Below are 6,931 nucleotides of genomic sequence, written 5' to 3'. Positions count from 1 at the left end.
GAAGGTCCTGTTAACCTGGAGGGAAAATAGTGAAGGTCCTGTTAACCTAGAGTTAGGTTTAACAGAGATGGCTGCCTCGCTTTGCGTTCTTAGGAAACTATGCAGTTTTTTAATGTATTATTTCTTACACTGTTACCCCAAGAAATCTTAAGTCTTATTACATACAGCCGGGAGGAACTATTGAATATAAGAGCAACCCTGGCAGGGTCAACAGTCAGTCACGGACTACAAAAAGGAAAACCAGCCCCGTCGCGGACCCCAATGTCTTGCTCCCAGACAAACTAAACAACTTCTTTGCTCGCTTTGAGGACAATATAGTGCCACCGACATGGCCTCCTATCAAAATCTGCGGGTTCTCCTTCACCGCAGCCAATGTGAGTAAAACATTTAAACGTATTAACCCTCGCAAGGCTGCCTGCCCAGACGGCATCCCCAGCCGCGTCCTCAGAGCATGCGCAGACTAGCTGGCTGGTGTGTTTACGAACATATTCAATCAATCCCTATCCCAGTCTGCTGTTCCCACATTCTTCAAGAGGGCCACCATTGTTCCTGTTCCCAAGAAATCACTCACTTCCGTCATCATGAAGTGCTTTGAGAGACTAGTCAAGGATCATATCACTTTCACCCCAGCTGACACCCTAGACCCACTACAATTTGCTTACCGCCTCAATAGGTCCACAGACAACGCAATTGCCATCACACTGGCCAAACCCATCTGGACAAGAGGGGTACCTATGTAAGAATGCTGTTCATTGACTACAGCTAAGCATTTAACACCATAGTACCCTCCAAACTCGTCATGGGTCTCGACCTCGCCCTGTGCAACTGGGTCCTGGACTTTCTCCACTCTGCTGATCCTCAACACTGGAGCCCCACAAGGGTGCATTCTCAGCCCTCTCCTGTACTCCCTGTTCACCCATGACTGCGCGGCCATGCACGCCTCCAACTCAATCATCAAGTTTGCAGACAACACTACAGTGGTGGGCTTGATTACCAACAACGACGAGACGGCCTACAGGGAGGAGGTGAGAGCCCTCCCTGTGTCAGGAAAATAACCTCACACTCAACATCAACAAAACAAAGAAGATGATTGTGGACTTCAGGAAACAGCAGAGGGAGCACCCCCCTATCCGCATCGATGGGAAGGTAGTGGAGAAGGTGGAAAGTTTTAAGTTCCTCGGCGTACACATCACGGACAAACTGAATTGCTCCACTCACACAGACAGTGTGGTGAAGAAGGCGCAACAGCGCCTCTTCAACCTCAGGAGGCTGAAGAAATTTGGCATGTCACCAAAAACACTCCCAAAATTTTACAGATGCACAATCGAGAGAATCCTGTCGGGCTGTATCACCGCCAGAGGGTGGTGATGTCTGCACAACGCATCACCGGGGGTAAACTACCTGCCCTCCAGGACACCTACACCCCCTGATGTCACAGGAAGGCCAAAAAGATCATCAAGGATAACAACCACCCGAGCCACTGCCTGTTCACCCCGCTATCATCCAGAGTGCGAGGTCAGTACAGGTGCATTAAAACTGGGACCGAGAGACTGAAAAACAGCTTCTATCTCAAAACCATCAGACTGTTAAACAGCCATCACTAACATTGAGTAGCTGCTGCCAACGTACTGACTCAAATCTCTAGCCACTTTAATAATTACCAATTGGATGTAGTAAATATATCACTAGTCACTTTAAACAATGCCACTTTATATAATGTTTACAAATCCTACATTACTCATCTCATATGTATATACTGTACTCTATACCATCTACTGCATCTTGCCTGTGCCGTACGGCACTCATCCGTATATTTATATGTATATATTCTTATTAATTCCTTTGTTGTTGTGAAGATTACTTGTTGTACTTATTGTTAGATTACTTGTTAGATATTACTGCATGGTCAGAACTAGAAGCACAAGCATTTCGCTACACTCGCATTAACATCTACTAACCATGTGTATGTGGCCAATAAAATTTGATTTTAATTGAGTTGTGTTCAGTGGACAAGAAGAAAACAGGGTGTTTTAGTTCTCAGTTGCAAAACATTTGAGTATGTTGGGCCCAAATTAACACGACCCAGACTAGAGGGGAAAACAGAATCTAAGAACCAATAATATAAAACTACTGTATGATTCTGAGTGAAAAAATAATAACAACGGTTCGTAATCCCTCTCTCTTTCTCTCTATCTCGCTACTGTTTGGTCTTCTTCTCACAATCTCCAGTAGTGTTGGAAGCTCAGGTCAGTGTTGAACCACAGGTGACAGGGTACCTGGGTAATGATGTCACACTGCGTTGTAAGTTGCTCCAGGACAATCTCATTCAGGCTGAGTGGCAGTGGGAGATGTCAGATACTAAAAAGTTTTCCATAGCTGTCTTTAACCCTAACTTAGGGCAAAACATTTCTGGGTCACCTCTAAAAGGGAGGTTGGAGTTCGCTGGAGCTTCCACCGGTGATTCCTCTATTACTATAAAAGATGTGGAGATGACTGATGCAGGGAAATACATCTGTCTCCTGACAGTCTTCCCCAGTGGCTCATTTGAGAGAACAACCATCCTCACTGTACTGAGTAAGTCTGGAAGTTCAGCTTTAATATTGCAGATAGATTGTGGCTTCCATCAATGTAATTGTATGCATCATTTCCATAATTTCCAATATATATCTATTTTTTTATGTCATTTTCCCCTAACCATTCCATCTCTCCCCTATTTGGAGTAAACTAATGGGCAACAACACTTAGGCTTATACATACTATATACATTTTACGGACACAGTATATTTTACAATAGTTATATTTTGTTTGTTTTTAGTCCCATCCTTCAGCTCCACTCAACCCTCTGGAACTCTTAATATAGGGAAGAAAAGAAAGGATCTCATTAAATGATTGAAATATTAACATTGATTAGTGACAATAGTTTTCCTGTAGATACTGTAGGATTCAATCTGACATGCAGCTGTATCAGAGGTCAAAGAGGTTACAGGGGTTCTGTTTCCTTCCCAGATCAGATTCCACCTCCATCATCTGGCGGGGTTGTGGGAATTGTTACCGCAGCCCTCCTGATAACAGTTGTCGTGACAGCCACAGCTTACCTCATCATTGTCAGGAAGAGGTGTGTACTCTATCTGTAATTAAAGAGAACATAATAAATATATGCTGTATGTATCTCAATGGAATTGAATGTATCATCAGACATCTACAGTCATATGATATCATCAAATATGTGCATGTGTTAGTTAGACGTTAGTGAATCATTTTCAGAGCATGGCATTTTTCATGTATGCAACTTGATGTTTGATCAAAAGTATTTTGTTATTTTTCAGTAGATCTATATACTCCTGGACTTGAAGGTCATTAGAAGCGCAGAGAAATGTATATTATTCTCTTTAACTAGGCGTGGGGCTTTATTCAACCCCTCTGTCAGCATTGGTGAGTAGGAACCATATTTTTTACCAAGCACACGACTCAAGTTCCCCTTCTGTTCAGTCAGCCCTCACCTGCATTTCTGCTTTCTGTAAATCCCTCTGTGGTTGTTTTCCAGATGCAAGCAGCCTGGCGGTCAGTGCGGACAGGACAGGGACAGGAATAGAAGAGGTGAGGTTGTTTAGTTTCAGCTTGTGTCCAAATAAGGCGGAACAGTGCACTAATGAAAACAAGTTTTTTCTTTGTGTTTGACTGAATTCCAGCCTAAGATTTCAAATAATCACATCAAATTAATAATCATTCTTCTCTCTCACCCTCTCCCTCTCTTTGTCTTTCCCCAGGATCTGGTTTATTCTGAGATTATCATATTCAACATTGACAAGAGGAAAGCACACGACCCATCTGGAGAAGATCAGAAAGATGCAGATGTCAAGCCAGCTGAGGATGTCACCTACTCTGCAGTGGTAGTGGGGAACCAGCATTCTTTAAGGGAGGAGACAGTTTACTGTCAGGTGGTGAGAAAGGACTGGGACATAGATGATGTATGGACTGTCTAAGCACAATAACAGTAAAGGGATAACCAGACATCCTTTACAGTATATTCACATACATTTAACTGAAATTCTCTTATTGGTGTTGGATTCTGGGCTAAACTTTAAACATTGCTATACTAGAGACATGATAGATCAGAAGTAATACTATAGTATCTGAGGGGTGATAGAGAATGGTTGTTACATCAGACGTTAATGGTTATCTGTAGGAGACAGATGGCTTTGGAATATGCTGGGTGGATGGGAAGAAGTCACGGGAGTGCTATAGGTGATACAGTTGGAGAGCTTTGGACTAGACAGCAAGGGGTTGAGGTCAGGTCAGGTCACCTTATTAAGGAACACAGAATGGTTTATTACTCTATCACTTCGTCTTCCTGTTGGACCATAAAAGATGTAAGGATTGGAGAGAAGGAGGAGTGTCTAAATTGGAGTATACAGTTGAAGTTGGAAGTTTACATACACCTTAAGCAAGTACATTTCAACTCAGTTTTTAATAATTCCTGACATTTAATCCTAGTAATAATTCCCTGTTTTAGGTCAGTTAGGATCAGCACTTTATTTTAAGAATGTGAAATGTCAGAAAAATAGTAGAGAGAAAGATTAATTTCAGCTTTTATTTCTTTCATCACATTCCCAGTGGGTCAAAAGTTTACATACACTCAATTAGTATTTGGTAGCATTGCCTTTAAATTGTTTAACTTGGGTCAAAGGTATTGGGTAGCCTTCCACAAGCTTTCCACAATACGTTGGGTGAATTTTGGCCCATTCCTCCTGACAGGGCTGATGTAACTGAGTCAGGTTTGTAGGCCTCCTTGCTCGCACACGCTTCTTCAGTTCTGCCCACAAATTTTCTATAGGATGAGGTCAAGGCTTTGTGATGGCCACTCCAATACCTTGACTTTGTTGTCCTTAATCCATTTTCCACAACTTTGGAAGTATGCTTGGGGGTCATTGTCCATTTGGAAGACCCATTTGCTACCAACTTCCTGACTGTAACTCTATGCAAATGTCACGCCCTGACCTTAGAGATCCTTATTTATTCTCTATGTTTGGTTAGGTCAGGGTGTGACTCGGGTGGGAAAATCTATGTTTTCTATTTCTTTGTTGTTTTTTTCGAGTGTGGTTCCCAATCAGAGGCAGCTGTCTATCGTTGTCTCTGATTGGGGATCATATATAAGTTGTGATTTTCTGTTTGGGTTTTGTGGGGTGTTATTTTCTGTTTAGTGTCTGTGCCTGACGCAACTGTTCGCTTTCGTTTTTGGGTTTGTTATTTTTGTTTGAGTGTTTCTTGAAAATACATTTCATGAACACTTTCCACTTTGGGCCACTCTTCCTTCCACCGACGACGAGCGTTACAGAACACCCCACCAAAGAAGGACCAAGCAGCGTGGCCAGGAGGACTGGACATGGGAGGAAATCCTGGAGGGAGAAGGACCCTGGACACGGGCCGGGGAGTATCGCCGTTCAAGGGAGCAGATGGAGGCAGTGAGAGCGGAACGGCAACTATATGAAGAGTGAGCTCAACGACGGAAGCACGAGAGGCAGCCCCCCAAAAATATGGAGGGGGCACACGGGGAGATTGGCGGAGGTAGGGTATAGACCTGAGCCAACTCCCCGTGCTTACCGTGGGGCATGTGTGACTGGTCAGGTACCGTGACTGGTCAGGCTGGTCACTGGTGATTGGTCAGGCACCGTCAGGTACGGTGTCTCCAGTGCGCATTCATAGCCTGGTGCGCACTGTTCCAGCTCCCCGCATTTGCCGTGCTAGAGTGGGCATCCAGCCAGGACGAATTGTGCCGGCTCAGCGATCCTGGTCTCCAGTGCGTCTCCTCGGCCCAGGATATCCTGTGCAAGCTCTACGCACGGTATCCCTACAACCCAGTGCGGCCTGTGCCTGCTCCCCGCACGTGCCGTGCTACAGGGGGTATTCAGCCTGGACGCGTGTTGCCAGCTCTACGCTCCAGACCTCCAGTGCGCCTCCACACCCCAGTATATCCTACGCCGGCTCTACGCACTATGCCTCCAGTGCGCCTTCATAGCCCAGTGCGTCCTGTGCCAGATCTCCAAGCTCACCGAGCTAAAGTGGGTATCCAGCCAGGACGCGTTATGGCAGCTCCACGCACCAGCCTTCCAGTACGTCTCCTCAGTCCGGTGAGACCTGTTCCGGCTCCACGTACAAAGCCTCCAGTGATGATCCATGACACGAAGCCTCCAGTGATGATCCATGGCCCGATGCCTCCAGTGATGATCCATGGCCCGAAGCCTCCAGTGATGATCCATGGCACGAAGCCTCCAGTGATGATCCATGGCACGAAGCCTCCAGTGATGACCCATGGCCCGGAGCCTGCAGTGATGATCCATGGCACGACGCCTCCAGTGATGATCCATGGCACGAAGCCTCCAGTGATGATCCATGGCACGAAGCCTCCAGTGATGATCCATGGCACGAAGCCTCCAGTGATGATCCATGGCACGAAGCCTCCAGTGATGATCCATGGCACGAAGCCTCCAGTGATGATCCATGGCACGAAGCCTCCAGTGATGATCTATGGTACTGAGCCTGCAGCGACGGTCCCCAGACCGGAGCCTCCAGCAATGGTCCCCGGTCTGGAGCCTCCAGCGACGGTCCCCGATCCGGAGCCTCCAGCGACGGTCCCCAGTCCGGAGCCTCCAGCGACGGTCCCCAGTCCGGAGCCCGCAGCGACGGTCCCCAGTCCGGAGCCTGGTTTTCTGATCTACGCTCCTACATTTTTTAAAGGTTTCTGTGACCAACAGATACATATCTTTATTCCCAATCATGTTAAATCCATAGATTACAGCCTAATTTATTTATTTCAATTGACTGATTTCCTTATATGAACCATAACTCAGTAAAATCTTTGTTTGTTGCATGTTGCATTACTATTTTTGTTTAGTTGTATTTATAATAAAGGGAAATGTTACCAAAAACATAA

This window comes from Oncorhynchus nerka, linkage group LG3 (genome assembly GCF_034236695.1).
Source record: "Oncorhynchus nerka isolate Pitt River linkage group LG3, Oner_Uvic_2.0, whole genome shotgun sequence".
Taxonomy (NCBI): domain Eukaryota; kingdom Metazoa; phylum Chordata; class Actinopteri; order Salmoniformes; family Salmonidae; genus Oncorhynchus; species Oncorhynchus nerka.
The sequence above is the reverse complement of the archived record's forward strand: the minus strand, read 5'-3'. Positions refer to the sequence as shown.